Source organism: Sminthopsis crassicaudata, chromosome 4, assembly GCF_048593235.1.
Source record: "Sminthopsis crassicaudata isolate SCR6 chromosome 4, ASM4859323v1, whole genome shotgun sequence".
NCBI lineage: Eukaryota > Metazoa > Chordata > Mammalia > Dasyuromorphia > Dasyuridae > Sminthopsis > Sminthopsis crassicaudata.
The window spans coordinates 98820157-98839014 of NC_133620.1; the positions used below are offsets into that span (position 1 = coordinate 98820157).

General features: G+C 39.3%; 1 long non-coding RNA gene across 1 annotated transcript in view; it reads left to right on the forward strand.

The window, feature by feature from the left end:
- Positions 1–15956, forward strand: part of LOC141565597 (uncharacterized) — a 61824-nt gene extending 45868 nt beyond the window's left edge. The window contains exons 3-4 of the long non-coding RNA XR_012489064.1: positions 14766–14855; positions 15240–15956. This is a non-coding gene — a long non-coding RNA (uncharacterized LOC141565597). The remainder of the gene's footprint in view (positions 1–14765; positions 14856–15239) is intronic.
- Positions 15957–18858: the final 2902 nt, after the last annotated feature.

Genomic DNA, 18858 nt, shown 5'->3' on the forward strand with positions numbered 1-18858 from the left:
AAAGAAGTTGAGCACACCATTTTCAGATGTCATTTATAGCTATACAAAAATGCTATTTATGTAATATCACTGTTGATTAGAGAAATGTAAATTTAGGCAACTCTGAAGTACTTCACATCTATCAATTTGACTAATATGACAGAAAAATATAATAAAAAATATTGGAAGAGATATTAATGCATTGTTGGTAGAGTTATGAAATGATCCAACCATTCTGCAGAGAGACAATTTGGAACAATGCCCAAAAGGCTATAAAACTGCATTCTCTTTGATCCAGCAGTGTCTCAACTGGGTCTGTCGCCCAAAGAGACCATAAAGGAGGGAAAGGGACCCAGATGCACAATTTTTAAAATGGGGAGGAATTAGAAAAAGTGTAGAGTCCCATCAGTTGGGGAATGGCGGTATTGTGGTATATGAATGTAATGGAATACTATTGTGTTAAAAGAAATGATAAACAGTCTGAGTTCAGAAAAGCCTGGAAAGACTTACATGAACTGAGGATGAGTTAAGTGAGCAGAACCAGGAGAACATTGTACACAGTAAAATGTGATGATCACCTATGATAGATTTAGTTCTTCTCAGCATACAGTGATACAAGACAATTTGGACTTGGGATGAAAAATGCATCCAGAGAGAGAAAGAACTATGCAAACTGAATGTGGATCGAAGCATAGTATTTTCATCTTTTGTTGTTGTTGTTGTTTATTTGTTTGCTTTTTCTTTCTCATAATTTTTCCCTTTTGGTCTGATTGTTCTTGCACAACATGCAATAAATATGGAAATATGTTTCAAAGTATTGTGCATGTATAACTTTTATCAGATTGCTTGTTGTCTTGGGGAGGGGGGAACTAAGGGAGAAAAGATTTGGAACATAAAATCTTACAAAATTAAATGTTGAGAACACTCTTTCTATGTATTTGGAAAAATTAAATACTATTGAGAACAAAAAAAAAAAAAAAGTAAAGAAATCCTGAGGCCAAAAAGTTTGGGCCTGCTTCTCTGCTGTGAGATCTGTATTTCAGATTATATCTGAAATATACTAAAACAAAAAAGATTAGGGTCAACTCCCTCAAATTAGTGGTAACTTAATCAGCATTTTCAGCTCATCTTACTGGGAAGAGGAGAAGCATGAGGAGAAGGAAGAGGAGGAGAGGGAAAAGGAGGAGGAGGAAGAGGAGAAAGAGAAGGAGGAGGAGAAAAAGGAAGGAGAAGGAGAAGGAAGAGGAAGAAATGGGATAAGGAAGAGGAGGAGTAAAAAGGAGAGTAGGGAGGAGGAGGAGGAGAGTAAAGAAGAGGAATAAGGAGGAGAAAGAAGAGGACAAGACGTGAGAAGGAAAAAGGGAAGGAGAGGAAAATTGAGAGCATCTCTTCCCTGTTTGTTACTAAATGCTGGGCTCTATGTTCAGTCCTCTGGTTGGTTTCCATCCAAGTCATTTTATGTATGTATACAAGTGGAAAGTGAGATTTGTTCCTTGTTGCTCCTCTCTCTGCTCTGTCCTCCCAGGAAGGCTAGATTTTAGGACAAAGGAACCAGGAGATCTGGCCTCTGTGGTTCTGCCCTGTGGTACTGTGTAATTTTGGACAAGGCCTTTAATCTTACTGAATCTCAGTTTTTCACTCTCCACGAGGCAAAATGGCAGAGCTTTGGTTGTAAAGATGATTGACAAAAATCACCCTAAAGAAAAGGGCAACAGAAGCTAGAATGATGCAACTCCAAGTCTGCTGCCTGCCTTGAGTCACTTGCTATTGATTCAGCTGGCACAGCCCCAAACCACCCCACTCACTTCTGGGACTTTCCCTCTCCCTAGCCCTGCTCAGCCTCAGTGCTTCAGCCGGGGATTCCCGGCTTGATTTTTCCTCCAGAGAAAATGGGGTTAGTACTTGGGCAATGGCAATGGGTCCTATTGAGAGTGAGGAATCCAATAGGTCCAATAGCGAATGGTCAAGCAGCCAGTACCCTTCCTCTCACAGAAGTCATCCTTTCCTTGTCCTCCTCATCATGAAACCTTTGCTAAAATCCATCTTTTAGTAAAAGTCATCAGATAAGGTCTGGGTCACTTAGAGCTCCTGGGAAATAGAGGTTAAAGCCCTGCTATCAAGGAACAATCTACCATATTCCCTATAGGACAAAGGCATTACTGGCCCCTCACCAGCTGATTTTAATTGTTTCAGAAGTAGGACTAAGCCTATACTTTTTTGTGTTGTGATAGAAAATATACTATTCTTGGGAGACAAATTGTTCCCAACATAACAGGAAAAAACATTTTAAAATGCTTCCTATGAAACAATTGTGGTCTTCATATTTAAACCGGTCAGGAAGAAAGAACAGAAGAAAAGAAAAACAAGAATACTATAATATCACTTATGGATATGAAAAAATATTAAAATAGTAGCCCCAAAAAACTATAGAAATATATCATTTATAAATGTTTATGCCCAAATTGGATTTATCCTAGGGATACAAGGATAGCTCAATATCAAGAAAACTCTAAACACAATAAACTATCTTAATAACAAAATACATATTAATGACAAAAATAATAAAAATCACATGAACAATACTAATAACTAGTATTTAGATAGCATTTAACATGTGCAAAGCACTTTACAATGCAATCTCATAGAATTTATGTTTTAATTTGTATATAGAAGTTTAATATTTTGTACATTTGTAAAATTTTATGAATATATTTTATTTTATTACTATATTATCTGTGTTTAATGAAATTATTTTAAAATATTTTTCTATTTTATAAAATTATTTGTGAATATATCGTTTTGTTTTTTAAAATATTTTATAAATATACAATTTCCTATTTTATAAAATTATTTGTGAATATGTAATTTTCTATTTTATAAATTTTTCTTAAAAATAATAATAAATAAAACAAATATTTTTCATAATTTGTAAATAAATGATTATTTTATAATACATTTTATGTTTTATCAAATTTACATAGACCCCAATTCAGAGAGCCAATGAGAAAGCACATAAGCTCTCACCTGATAGAGAGGTGATGCATTTAAGATGCAGAATCTCCTCCCCTATACTTATGTCTAGGGTATCATAGGGAATTTCCTCAGTTTCCAGCTTTACCTTAAGAAATCCACCCAGTGGATGGTTAAATAACTTACGTAAAGTCATGTTGCTAGTAAGTGTAAGAGGCAGGGTTAGGATCCTGAGTTAGGATTCTTGACTCCAACTCCAGCAATCTTTCTCTTCCACACACTGATCTGTAGCTAGAACTTTGCCTGTGGTATATTGTAATCAGATTTGGCTGCTTGGGTGGATGTACCAGGAAGTCAGTGAAGGCTGGAGTGCAGGATAAGGTGGAGTGAGGTACAAGGGGCTCTGGGAGGTGTCATGGAAGATATACAATTGTGAGGGGCTACGTTATGGTGAAGGACACTCCACTGGCCGGGCATTTCTGCACTGCAAACTTGTACATTTGCCCACTTGCCTTCCAGGCTCAGGAGAAACTACTCCATCTTCTTGTCCCCAGTCCTGACCACGCCTTCTACATACATGCAACCCCAAATTGTCACAGGGTATTTCCCCAGTTTCCAGAATCACAACCCCAAGAAGCCCTACCCTGAGAAACCTACCCAGTGGCCTGGTTTCATGAGATTTGTTTACTGGAAGATCTCAGCCCCGTTCAACCAGTTTCTGAAAAATATGGGACTTGGAAGCAAAAGACCAGCCTTCCTACCTCCAAATATAGAAAGCAGCAGAGAGTACAGCCTGGAAGTCAGAATTCAATTTGACAAACACAATTCAATATAGGAGACGCCTATGTGCTCTGTGTTGCAGAGTTGCCTTGTATTTTTTTTTTTTTTTAACAGAATCTGTATAAGAAGCTTTCAAGCCTTTCTCTACCGACATAGGTCAACACTACTCTATAATTTTGAACTTTGGAGAGTTGCCTGGTACATGGAGCAGCTAAAGCAATTTTCTCAGAATGATGTATGGATCAGAAGCAAAATTTGAATCCAGATCTTTTCAACTTTGAGACTAGTCCTCAGGAATACAAAGTTGATAAGCAATAAAGTCCTTGACCTAAAGGAGCTTTTAATGGTGTTGGGAAAATAAACCATGAGGACAAACTGGTGAAGTGGAGAGAGAACCAGGCCTGGAGTCAGGGAGACTCATCTTGCTGAGTTCAAATTTAGCCTCAGACATTTACTGGCTGTGTGACTTTGGGCAAGTCATTTAACCCTCTTTGCCTCGGTTTCTTCTTCTGTAAAATGAGCTGAAGAAGGAAATGGCAAACCACTCAGTCTCTTTGCTAAGAAAACCCCAAATGGAGTCATGAAGAGTAAGACACAACAGAACTAGAAGAAGCTGAATTATTTGCAAAATTCCATATTCCTTTTCCAGGATGGTTGTCCTAATTTACAGCTCCATAAATAACGTAATGGTGCCCCTTCTTATCTATCATGTCTCCAACATTGATTGTATCCCTTTTTTTTTTTTTTTTTTGGCCGTAAAAATTCAGGGTTATTTCTAATCCTCCGTTATATCTGTGATGGTGGTATTGACTGCACAGATCATATTCTATGACCACTGAGATATTATCTCAAAATTCACCAGTTTGATCATCTTTCTTTGAAGTTGGCGTTAAAGACTCCTGGCTTTCCTACCCCTTCTCAGGTCCCAGCTAAAATCTTTTCTTCAAGAAACCTTCCCTGGTCTCCCTCAATGTGTAACCCCTTCCTTGTGAGATTGCGTTCCATTTATCCTGTATGTATCTCATATTATCCCTTGTTATTTGCATATGGTCTCTTCCATTAGAAGGTGAACACCCTGAGGACAGAGATGAGATTTTTGCCTTTCTTTATATTCCCAGTGCTTAGTAGTCTGCTTGGGACATAGTAAGTGCCTGAGGATTTCTGGGGATAAAAAGCTGACAGTGGGGAGCTCACTCATCTCATATCATGCTGCACAAGGTTGCATTGTGTCTGACTTCTCCTCCCTCACTCCTCCAGGACTGAGGATCTTAGATCTTAGATCTGCTGGGATACTCCCTACCAACCCCATCCTGTTTCTAAATTAGAGGAGGAAGAGACTGGAAAGACAGAGGTCTGACCCCTAACCGCAGCCAAAGGGTCCCAGTGTTCCCTTATATTATTTATCTTCGGATGCGGTTTCATCCCCCATCCTCCCATTGCCATGTAAGTCTTGTGTCTGATTATAAACAAAAAATCTGGCAGACTCCCAACCATTGCGTGGCGTGATTAATGAGAGTGTGGGTAGAATCAGTAAGAGATGTTGATCCCTTTAGAGGAATGGCCGGGAGATGCACCCTGCTCCAACGCAGGCTTAGTCAGTTAGGGAGGAGGAATGGATGCTAATCCCACGTGGAAGCCCCACAAAGAAGGGCAGCAAACCTCTTGGTAAGTGTAAGTTTCTAGTAAATAAGAGAAACTACAAGCAGAGAGTCATAATTTTGTACCCCAGCACTGGAGCTGCTCTCTTGGTACCTATAAGTAGCACACCATGCTACTCATGGACAATGCGCCCCTTAGTGCCCTTACAACTTTTAGTAGTTCTCCATTGCTAAATAAATAAAATATAAATGCTTCATCCTGACATTTGAAACCCTTCATAGTCTAGTGTTAACCTTCTTTTTCTGCCTTACCCTTACTATATCCTGTCCCATAATCTATGTTCCAGCCACAACACGTGGACTCTTCACTGTATCCTGTCTTCCTCCTTCATTCCCTGCTGCCGGTGTTTTCCTCTTGAAGTTCCTACCTACATTCCTTACTCCTTCCCCTCATTTTGACACCGGTTTGTAGATTTAGAACTTAAGATCCCCTAATGATCTTCTAGTTGAATGCCCTCAGAGTCATTGGAATTTGAACGCAGTTCCATTTTATCATGTTATTTCTTCAGTTTTCTCTAGAGTTAAGAAAGTTCCCTGGGTCTGTAAGCTTTGCTCCATTCTTGGCACCCAACCTTGGTACCCATCCTCCCCACCTACCCTGACCGGGCACCCATGTCCACTCTCTCTACTCAGCCCTTATCTCCTCTCCTCTTCTCTCCGTGCTTCTTCTCTTTTAGTAGAATGGATGCTCCCTTACACCAGGAGCTGTTTTATTGGTCATTAGCACAATTCCTGCCACAGAAGTTGTTGTTACTATTATTCAATCATTCAGTCACTCTTTATGGACCATGGCATGCTAAAAATGTCTACTGGGTTGTTTTTTCATGTCCTTCTCTAGCACACAGTAGGCACTTGTTGACTATTTGTTGAACTGAAACAAATTGAAGACCTAAGGTCTAACTCAGTATACCTTCCAGCTGGGATGATGGTGTTTTTTTAAACATTCATTTTATTGCCAGCCCTTAGCATGGTGTCCGGCACATAATAGGTACTTGGCCTGATAATAGGTGCGTAATACATTTTTAGCTTGATCCATAATAGCCATTTAATAGATATTTGTTAATTTGACTTCATAACCTAGATCCAAGCTATCCATGATAGATTACTTAAATCCCTTCCAGTTCATTGGACTTTTTTGCCCTCTTCCACACATACACAATGCTCCATCTCCCTTTGCTTTGCTCTGCATTTCTGATCATCATGTCTAGAATGCACTTTTTCTTAGCTTCCCCATTTTTTGTTCTTGTTCAATCATCTTAGACACATCTGGCTCTTCATGATCTCATTTACAGTTTTCTTGGCAAAGATACTAGAATGATTTGCAATTTACTTCTCTAGATCGTTTATAGATGAGGAAACTGAGGCAAATAGGTGAAGTGATGCTTCCAGGTTCACATAGCTAATAAGTGTCTGAGGCTAGATTTGAACTCATCTTCCTGAGACTGTCATACTACAGCATTATAGGTTCTTAACAAATGCTTGTTGATTTATTAACAGATGGTTAATGGACACATGGTTGGTGGTGGTATATGCCCAAGGTCAACATCAAGAGATCTAGAAATCTTCACCATATGTTGCACTTAGACGATTCTAGGCAAAATGTCATACAAATGAGAGGGTATGTTTACAATTTAGTTTTTTACCCATCTCATTCTGTGATAGGGAAGTTAATCCTAACTTCTTGAAAACTGTGGAAGATGCTCAAAAAATTGAAAAAAAATGTCAAAGATCCAGGTAATGAATCATATACTCTTCAAGAACCAACTGAGTTAAGTTTGGATAATCTCTTCCCCTGAAAGTTGGCCATTAGATAATAAATTTTTGGCCACAATAATTCATGAGACCCAAGATTCAGAGGGGCTATGCCTTAACATTTGGTGAAGGAAGCATCTGCATCAAGGAAATCAGGGATCTTAAGAAGTATTGAAGATGAAGTGAAATTTTCTGATTTATATGGGGCTGGAGAGTCACTGTGGCTTCTCTTGACTTTGTGGGGTCCTTTAGCAAAAAATCTTGAAAGTGAAGCAAGAGTCGATGATACAGAGAAGAGCAACAATAATATTAGCAATTTTGTGTTAGGGACATTTCCATTTGAACTCCATATGAAAAATGAGAAGAATGAGATAATAACAGCTAAGATTTATGTATTATTTTAAACTCTACAAAAGAGGTTTTCTATCTATCCATCCTCCATCTTTCTATGTCTGTCTGTCCATCCGTCCATTCGTCCATCTGTCTATCTACCCATTTATATCACATCTCTATCCATCTATCTGTCCATCCATTCATCTGGATACCCATCCATTCATCTTTGTATCTCTGTATCTATCTATCTATTCCATTCATCTATCTTTCTGTTCATCCACCTATCTATTTATCTATCCATCTATCCATATATCTACCTATCCATTGATCAATCTTATCTCATTTGAACCTCACAACTCTGAAAGGCAGACCGTATTAGACTAAATGATGTAGTGGATTGAATCCTGGACTTGGAGGAAGGAAGATTTGAGTGGGGAATCTTGCTTCAGTAGCTAGCTATGTGACCCTGGCAAGTCACTTAACCCCCTCTAAGCCTCTGGTTCTTAGCTATAAAATGAGGATACTAATTCACAGAGTTGTTGAAAGATGAAAAGAAATTATATATGTAAAATCCTTTACAAACCTTTAAAAAAAACAACTTTGTTTTTTAATCTTTTATTTTTCAATACATTTAAAAACAATTTTAGTCTTTTTTTTTAATGAGTTCTAAATTCTGTCCCTCCTTCCCTCTAGCTCTTTATAAACCTTGAAGGGTTAGAGAAATGCTAATTATTACTAATTGTTACTACAGAATGACTGTGTTTGAGTGTCCCTGGAGAAAGAAAACGTGTGTGTGATAAAGCCCAATTGCATAAATCATCCCTATCTGCTCTCCCAAGCGAAGAAGCCTTGAACATTAGGCAGGCTCTGTAAATAGCATCTGAGTGTCCTCCAGTGAGGTATTTAATTCGGTGACGTCTGACTCCCCAAATAAAGCTTGGGCTTTTACTCTAAGCATTTCACTAGGATGCAGAGGAAGTGCGAAACTATCCCGCCCCTATTAAGGAGACTCCAGGCTCCGGGCTCATGGAAGAAAAAAAAGAGTCTGTTGTCAAGGCTATGCAGAAAGGCTGGCACATGTGACCCCCGGGAAGACCGGTGTCACAGAACCACTCAAATGGCCTCAGAAATAAAGATCCCTCCATATGCATAACAATATGGTATTTTTCCTCCATGAAAATCAGCAGATGCCCAGTGTTCTGAGAGAGACCGTGGCTCCACTGAAGTGAGGCAGCGGGATCAGGGATATCCTTCCTCTGCCTTTCCTCCCCTGGGTGTTGAATTTTCTGGGACCTCATTAAAGAGAGAGTTAAGCTCCCATCAAGGGCCACGCTGCTAAGCCATTAATAAATATATCATATGATTCTCACAACAATCCTGGGAGATTGGTGATATTACGATCCTTATTTTACAAAAGGAACCAAGGAGAGGTCATTTAACTTGTTCAGCTATGTCTGAAGTTAGATTTGAATTCAGGTCTGCCTAATGGGAGCCCTCTATCCACTGTGCCTCCTAACTGCCTTGAGACTGAGCATATGGTACTCAGAGATTATGCTACAAAACAGAGGGAGAATAAGGGTCCCTGATTTTGGTTAGTATTTAACCTTCATTCATGGCATCAGGGAGGTAATGCCATGACATGTAATTTGGATTTAAGTGAGGGTCACCTGCCTCACTTTTCCCTCCAGAGCCATCTTGGTCTAGGAGCAAGATACAGATCAGGACACCTGGAGATGGCCCTGAATGCAGTGGGAGACCCTGGCCTTTTTAAGCTATGGTGTTTAACAGGTTTCAGTTTGACTGAAGCAATTTCAGTGATTTAAAGCTAGGAAGCAACTGAGGCAAAAAAATCTCCTCTTTCACTTAGTCCAAAAAAAAAATAATAGATAGATAGGTAGATAGATGGATGGATGGATGGATGGATGGATGGATGGATAAATAAGTGGATGTATGAATGAATGAATGAATGAGTGAATAATTCTAATAAATAAATAGATAAATCTTGGGGTAAGGGCTGTCTAGGAATGAAAGAAGGGGTAAAAGGTGTGGGGTAAAGCCAACACAAATGCACTGAGCAGAGATAAAATTTTAGGACTAGAAAATAGTTTGGGGGAACACAGTCCTACTCACCACAGAAAAGTATGGCAAACACAAGGTTAGGTTTTCCAGGTAGGCAAAGACCCAACTACACAAATCTGCTTATAGGTTTTTGGGGAAAGAGTGGAGGAAGATGGAGGCAGGTTTCTGCCTTATAAGAGATCTTGGCGACTTCAGTTTCTACCTTAGTATGGAGTGTGTTTTGTGGGAGGCAGACAGGTAAGAGAAAATACCTGGCAATTTTTCTTCCACATTCAGATCCTTCTCTTAGCTCCTCCTCTCCTTTCTACTGCTCTTCCCTAGCTCCCCCTAAAGCCTCTAGACCTGGCCCCCTTACAACTTGGAAGCCTCTCCTTGGCGGTGGAGGACTGGCGAGTGCAGGTGGATGGAGGTACAGTTATCTCCAGTGGGGCTGCCATCTGCTGCCTCCCATGTCCAGCTGCCCCTGAGCTCGAGTAATCTAATCTGTTTAGGTGCTGTAGATAAGAATTTGGGCTCATTAAACATTAACAAAGCAAGAATAGGGAGAACGGCGTTGCAGAGAAATTCCCTAGAATGTCCCAGGGTGAGAATAGGGGGAGGGAAAGAAGCTGGAGAGTAAATTGGCACCAGCTGGGCCATTAAAAATGAATGGAAAGGACTAATAGTGCCAGTACTTTAGATACAGCTCTCCTTAAAATGGCAGCAGGCCATAATCTTTAAAGCTGGATGTGATCCTGCAGTTCAACGTTTCCATTTCATAGATGAGAAAACTGACACCTGGAGAAGGAAAGTGACTTGTTCAAATTTCCAACAGACTGAGAGCATTCAAACTCAGATTTTCTTACCAGTAGTAAATGCACTACCCTATGCCAGAACTGTCTCCTAGCAGTCATTTCCCCTTTTTGATCCAATCCTTCATACCAGTGCCTCTTTAATCTTATCAAACATGACTTCTATTACTTTTATCCTATGCAAGAAACTATGATGGCTGCTTCTTTGTTCATGGACCACAAAATAGGATAAAGTGGTGGACTTCCAAAAAATGAGTGGGCAAATAAATGATACCAATGAATGCTGTATCTGGCTTCTCTCAAGTCAAAGTTCAATTTGCTTCCCTTTCACATTTCATCTCTGTAAAATAAAGGAGTTGTATTCAATGAGCTACATGGTTCTTTCCAGTCCTGACATTTCGATTTTATCCTACTGACCCTCTAATCCCATCCCTACCTGGAAATGCATATATGATCTTTGTTGATACAGTAGGATTGGATTGGAAGACTTCCCGTGGGCCCACCTATGTGCCCTGGCCCCTTTGAGTGGGACACATGCTCAATACCCTGAAAGAATATGAGAAACCAGTAACTTGGGGCTGGTCCATGACTTCCATTAGCCTTGTTTCACTGAAGACAATTGTCTACTAAGCACCAAGGGGAGCAGATATTTATGGAGAAAACTCTTTCCTCAATAGGCCATATTGTCTATTCCAAGCATGTGAAGATTTCCGCTAAGGCAGAATGAGCAGATAAGAATGATTTTTCCAGTAGCCATGAAGGTAGCTAAAGGAGCATGGAGGGGAATTTAGAGCTTGGTCAGCCATCTACTGCTTCCTAGGCCATTGCCACTGGTCTTGACTTTTGTCATGTCACTGGATTTTAATGAAGCAGGAAGAGTGCCTTAGTAAAATCTAATTCACCCACGAGTCAAAACATCATCCTGTGATGTCATTGGTCTTTTTTGAAAACAAAGAATAAACAGCAATAAAAATAATGAAGAACAATTATTTCTGATCTTTTCTGAGCTCTCTTACTCAGGATGAATACATTTCTTTGCTGGGGATTTAGAAGGCAACTGCGTACCTCAATTGATAGATTGATACTTCAGGAAAACTTGAGTTCAAAGCCATCCTCAGGCTGTATTAATCTTTTAACTCAATCTCTGGCTGCCTCAGTGTCTTCATCTGTAAAATGGTCATAATAATATCACCTAATTCCCTGAGTTGTTATGAGGATAAAAAAAGATAATGGCTTTAAACTGTTTTGCAAATCTTAAATCTTTTCACGTTACTGAGGATGATACAGACAGCACAGGTTAGCAGTTTCATAAAATCTTTCAAGGAGATTATAGTGAGGGTGATAGACTGTTGTTTTCTGTTTTCTGTATTTGTTACTGACGTCTTATGAATCTTTTGTGTTTTAAGTATTCTTTTTTGTGATAGAATAAATAGCTGCACTGTTCCTGACATCATCATTGTATACTGAGTGCCTTTTCCAGAAGAAACCTCAGAAACCTCATTAATCACTTTTAAGTGAGAGCCTTTACATGTGCCAGATCTAAAATTAAAGAGGTTTTCCTTAAAACTCTGGAGGTAAGTACATAATGTGAGCAATAGTGAGGAGGAAAAAGCAAAGCTGATCCCATCTTTTTTTTTCTATTTTATTTTTTCCTCAATTATATTAAAAATAATTTTAAAAATTCATTTTTAAAAAAGGATTTCATTCCTTTATGGTCAAACTCTCCTGGGATTGAACCCAGTCAATCCCACTGGAATTTAGAGCCAGAATCTTCTTTCTTGAAATGCCCTTCAAGAAAGGATTGTGAATGATACTAGTTTACAAGAGACCCAAGAGTTGGGATTGGATGTTTCAGCATGTTGGGTTTCACTTAGACAGAGAGAGGTACAGGAACCCCTCAGGGTAGAACATCAGTGAGGCGGCCTAGATACTTTATAAACTATATTCTGCTACATAAACGTATCAGCTTCTCCAAGCTAGAGGGAGACTTAAATGAAGGCAGAGAGATGAATGAGAAAACCCTCTTGAAGTCTCTTCCAATTTAATTTACTTTCTGAATGTCACGATCTATAAAGGGAAGGCCAGAGATAAGGAGTCAGAGGCTATTTTGTCTCTGTCCTTTGTCTGGGGATTCACCTTTTCTTGTCCAGTTTCAGCTTGAGAGGCTTGAGAATAAAACAATACTTATTCTGGAGACTAGATGACTCTCCCAGAATCCTTCAGGCCTCTTAAACAGCTGTGAACACTTTTTTGTTTAGAGGATGAGAGACCCTGAGCAAGGGGGGAGTGAAGTTCCCCATTTCATAGTCTCCCTCTTCTCATAGCAACAAGAAACAAGCTACATCTGTTGAGAACTGTACAGTGTCAGCTCAGAAAGAGACAGGAAACAGCTGGGCGGTGTCCATGCTTCAGCTCATCAATAACTTTAAACAGAAAGGAAGAGGAAGATGGTTTACTTGTGTGGTTAGCAACAAACCCCATCATCCCATTGCCTAAGAGGAGGGATTTTCCCCACATTTACCAGCTAAAACCTCACCTCCTCCCAGGCCTGGCTCTGATAGGAGGCTGGGTGAGGAAGTGGGCAGGGGAGAGAGGAACTATTTTAGAACTGGTCACTGGAGTCAGGGGCGTGGGATCTTTTCTGCAAGCTGCCCAAGGGGAAACAAGAATTCAGGGTTTTTCTTGCTCCTTTGGACATGGCCAGTCATATTATTATAGATAAGAGTTTAAAGATCATCTGGTCCAGTGGATCCAGTGAAAAGAAAACCTGACTGTGGAATCAGATGATAGGAATTCAAATTCTATACCTCTACCACTTTGTTCTCCTTTTAAGGACCTTGTGCAAGTTAGGCAATCTCTCTGGGTCTATTTCCTTCTCCATAAAATGAGAGGATTAAAGTGGAAAACCTGTGGAGTCACTTTTGCTTTGCAGTCTATTATTGTCTGATGCTTAGATCCAATGGAGATAGTTGCCTTACCCAAAATCAAAATGGCAGGATCTGAACCCTGATTACAGAGCCAACCCACTAGTGTCACATAGCCTAATTTAATCCCTATACTTTATGAGAGGGGAAAACATACTTTATGAGTGGCAGAATGAATTATCTGAGGCCCCATCACTAATAAGTCTCCAAGTGAGGTTTGAGAACCATGTTCTCTAGCTATAAATCCAGAGCTGCTCTGATGGTTTCCATTTGATCCGTAATTAAAAATATTCTCCCAGTCAGAACTGATCTCTCTCTCCTATAAATTTACACCTCAGTTTTTACAACTATAATGGATGGATCATATTCTCTTTTTATGTGATAATGGTTTATGAGTCATCTCCCTTTCTAGGCTGTAAATTTCCTTAGAGGGAGACAGCATAATTCAGTGGAAAGGATGCTGGATTTGAATCTAGATCTGGATTCAAACTCTGATTCTGCTATCTTTTCTAATCAGCTTTAGACAAGCTATCTAACTTCCCTCAGCTTCAGGTTTTTTTTATCTATAAAATGGGACAATTGGACTCTAAAATCCCTGCCAGCTCCAAATCTTTAATCCAGTGAAATTAAGGAACTTTGTTTCTAGTGCAATGTTACAGGACTTTGTCCTTGGCTGTGATTTCTGTTCAACTGTTTCTTCAGTTCCTTATTTGTACAAAAGCATAGATAGTACATTTTTCAAATTTGTTAACTAAATGAGAGTTAATGCATTGGGACATCCAGTACCTCTATGCTAAGCACCTTTCAAATATTATCTCATTCAAATTTGTTGACTGAATGAGAGCTAATATATTGGGACACAGCTGGAATCCCAATTTTATGTGAGATAAATGAAAAGTTCTAAAAGTAAGAAGGAAATGAGTATTTATTAAGCACCCACTATGTTCTAACAGTGGTATGCTAAGTAACTTTTAAATATCTCATTTTATATCACATAAAATATAAAATGATTTTATTTCCAATAAGAAAAAAAAAAAAAAAACAAATTAAACAAATAGAGAAAGGAATAAACATGGCTAGAAAGGAAATTTAGGGAAAAAATAGATTCAATGAATCAACAGTGTGCCATGAGCGATGTGATCTGAGGCTACAATAAATGAGACTTTTGTTTAGTTGTTTTTTGGTTGTATCCAACTCTTCATGACCTCATTTGAAGGTTGTTATTTTTTTGACAAAGATCCGGGAGTGCTTTGTTATTTCCTTCTCTCGCTCATTTTATAGGAAACTGAGGTAAACAGGGTTAAATAACTTAGCCAGATCACAGAATTTGTAAGTGTCTGAGGCTGGATTTGAACTCAGAAAGAGGACCTCTCTGACACCACCTTGGGTACTCTATCCACTGTAGCTTTCCCTTGAGACTTAATGTCTAAAATGGGGTGATTGTCCAATTATGCTTTGCCCTATTCTGAACATGTCAAAAATATTGTGTTCGTTCCTAGGTGCCACCTTTTAGGAAATTCGTTGACAAGCCAGAACATATCTGAAGGTGTGCAAACACATGGGGAGCATTGGACTCAGCACTGGAGGAGGTGAATTAGAATTGATTTTAATAAAGGAAGATGCTAAGACTGGAAATGTAAAGCCTTCAGGGAATGGGGGCATGAGAGTGTTTTCAGCACTCCAGGAGGCAGGACAAGGAACAATGAGCAGGAGTTAAGAGAGATTTTAGCTCCATGTAAGGAAAAACATCCTAACCACCAGAGCTGTCTAAAAACAGACTGGAGTATGTATTGTTTATCACCCCAGAGGGTTTCAAGGAGAGGCTGGTTGTAGGGGGATTTCATAGACGGGACTTGTATTAACTAGCAGCTAGTCTAAATGTCTTTTGGAGTCCCCTCCCACTCAACAAGCCTATGATGTTTCATCTTCCTACCTGCATCAAAAGTTGATGGATGAACTCTACCCTATTACAGGTGCTGGGGGAGGAATACAAATGAAGAAGTAGCATGTGGCCCCTACCCTTGAGGATCATAGCTTAGCCAAGATAGAAGTTCCTTCAGGATCATCTGGGACTGTTGAAGCTCCAAAAGCTTCAGGTGTTGGCCCCAAATCACACTGATAGTATGTGGCAGAACCAGGATTTGAATGCATGCCCAATATCCAAAACAAGGATATTATCTACCACACCCCATTACTCAGACAATTCGAACAATATGCACATAGGTACCAATCCTTCAGATGTGGACTGAAAGGACACAGAAAAGGGGTGGCCCCATTCCAAGAAAACTTCCTAAAAAGTTGCTTTGTAGAAGCAAGGACTCAGAGTGGAGAATGGGCACTGACCTTGGACCCAGGAGACACTGCCTATGGTTCTGTTACTTATCAGTTGTGTGAATGACCAGGGTGGGTCACTTAAATCTTTAGTCTCAATTTATCTGCAAAATGAAAAGAATAGTACTAATAAATATCTAGATCATAAGACTGTTATGGTTTATAAACAGAGATAACTGCTTAATGCAATGGAGAAGCCCTGGTCTTGGAATTAGCAAAATCTGAATTAAAATCTTGACAGACATTTCCTAGCTGTGTGATCTTGGACAAATCACTTGAATAAGTCTGTCTCAAGTCCCCTCATCTATAAAAGTGGAGAAAATAATACCTGCTTGCCAGAGTAAGGGGGTGAGGGGAAGGAGGGGAAAATCTGAAACACAATGTTGAAAAATTATCCGTGCATATGTTTTGAAAATAAAAATCTTTAAAAATTAAAAAAATAATAATAATACTTCTCAGGACTGTGAATGTTCTATTTAAATGCTAAATTTTTAAAAAATAAAATTAAAATCATAAATGTTTACATGTTTATATGTAATATTTAATGTAAATATGAGTAATTATTAAAGTAAATTATTAAAGAAGAAATGAGCCATGGATTAGGAGAAAAGCTTTTGCAAAGTAATCTCCAAAGAGCCTGGGAGCTGGGCTGGAGTAGAACATTCATAGCTAAGCCCTCTTTTCTGCCCAGACTTTATGTTGCTTTGCTGAGGAATCTGGGTTATTGGAGGAAGGGATGACATAAAGGAAGGCAGCAAGATATAAAGGAAAGAGCAGTGAATTTGGTATATTGGTATATATTGAATAAGGTAATCTGGGTTTGGGTTCTAGTTCTTCACTATATCTGTCTGATTAGGATAAACCTCCTAGGGCTTCAGGCTTTTCTCTCAAAAGGAAACTCTACTAGATAATTTCTCAGGGCCTTTTCTAGTGCTAAGTCCTATATTAGAGAGTAAGAACATACAGCCTCCAAAAATATCCATGGCCCCCTTTGGGGCCTGGCTGTGATGCTAAGGTAGACATAAGTGATGTAGGTGTTTTTGGCCATGACTGAGATAAGGGTTGGGGGGAGGGGGGTGATTGATGACTGTTCTCTTGTGTCAGTCCCCGAAGTTGGCAGTAATTGGAGAATGAAGCCTGAGTGGGAATAAACACTTCTGAGCAGGGAAGAGTGATAACTATTGGCTGCATGCCAGAGGCCCTAAACTGTGGGAGATATGGGTGTCTCAGGCCTGTTTGGAGAGTCCAGAGTGTGCTTTTTTTACACAAACACACACACCGTCCCCACCTTGGGGTATGGACTGAATAAGCCCAATATATTTGCTATTGAGGGGGAGGCAATGTCCTTAGGTCAGGATAAGATAAGGATGAGATAATGCATGCAAGTTGTTGTTTTTAAACAAATCGACGTGGGAGGAGCTGTTCTGTGTTTCCAAGAAGACAGAAAAAGGAGGAACCTGCCTGAAGATATTCCCCTCACAGAAAGCAGTGGGGAGATGGGCCAGCAGAACTTTGAGAGTGACAAACATCAGAAAGGGGATGTTTCCCTGCAGAATCTCCTTTCATTTCAATTCAACAAGCTTCTCAAGTACCTACTATCTACTGGGATCGTACTAAGAATCAACTCTTCTTCTCCCTCCCACCCCCATTTAGAATGTAAGAGGGGGGACAGCCCAACATCAGTCTGTACTGAGGAAGTAGATAGAAGGGAATTGTAAAGGGGAAGGCAGCCACTGAAGAGATTGGGAAATAAGTCCTGTAGGAAGGAGGTGGTGCTTTACTGGAAGGAGAGGAAGGGGGAAAATGGTGAAGAGCTTTAAATACCAAACCATGGCACTTCTGTTTGGTAAGGGGGAATTACTGATGCCCGTTAAGAGGGGGTTGTGGTGATATGGGCAGATTATACTTTAGGAACTTTCGAAGCTACAGGGAGAAAGGAATGGAGCCGGCAAGACTTGAGGTAATGAGTCCAATTAGGAGGCTACTGCATCATTAGAGTGAGATCCAATAAGAGCCTGAATTAGGGTGGCTACTGTATGATTGGGGAGAACATTCAAGAGATGGTGCAGAGAATTAAATGAAATATTTAGCTACTACTGAATATGTGATATGAGTGATAGTGAGAAGTAGAAGATGGCTTGAGGTTAAGAACCTCACTTATTTTCTGACCTTTGGCAGGGGTGTTTATTTCTATTACTACTACTACTACTACTACTACTACTACTACTACTACTACTACTACTACTACTACTACTACTAGTACTACTATTTCCTGACCTTTGGCAGGAATGCTTACTTCTACTACTACTACTACTACTACTACTACTACTACTACTACTACTACTACTATTTCCTGACCTTTGGCAGGAATGCTTACTTCTACTACTACTACTACTAACTACTACTACTACTAGTACTACTATTTCCTGACCTTTGGCAGGAATGCTTACTTCTACTACTACTACTACTACTACTACTACTACTACTACTACTACTACTACTGTCATCACCACAGGTGCCATTGTTTATAGTACTTTATTTTTTATATTTTTCCCCAAATTTATTTTATTAAAAGAAACAAAATTAGAAGAAAAAAAAAAGTAAAACAGAAAAGGAATACAAAATAAAACATTGTCATGTGTCCAGCAGAACATCAGATCAGGGAGGATTCAAAATATATAATAACAAATATCAGTTCAAGAAGCAATATATATTTGTAGAAGAAATTATATTCATGAGTTTCCATTTTTCTTTACTTCCTTGTAAATTGTTCCTTTTTTACTTTATTCTTTTTCCCCCCTTTAATCCCCTGCACCCTCAAGTAGGTTATAGTTAAGAAAGGATTTATATATATATATATATGTTACATATTATATACACATACATATATATACACATACTTCCACACATAGACACATATCTTTCCTATTCCTAACTCTGTTTTAATTTTACTCCTAACTTGCCTTGCTATTACTTAACCTCCCCCCACCCATGGATCCCTCCTTTTGTCTTCTTCCTTCTTCCTCTGCTTCCCTCCCTTATTTCTTTAAAGATTTTGGAGGGTGCTCTACCCTTCATACTATATATATAATGTTGTCTATTTAACCCCTTCCCTCGTTGTGAGGTTTTCAGAACCACAAACCCTCCTCCCCCCTAATACTTCTGAGTCTGTTCTTCCTCTGCACTTCATTTGTTTAATATTATTATTTTTACTTTAACTCTACCCCAATCTCTTTTGAGCTTTCTTTTGAGTCGTATTGT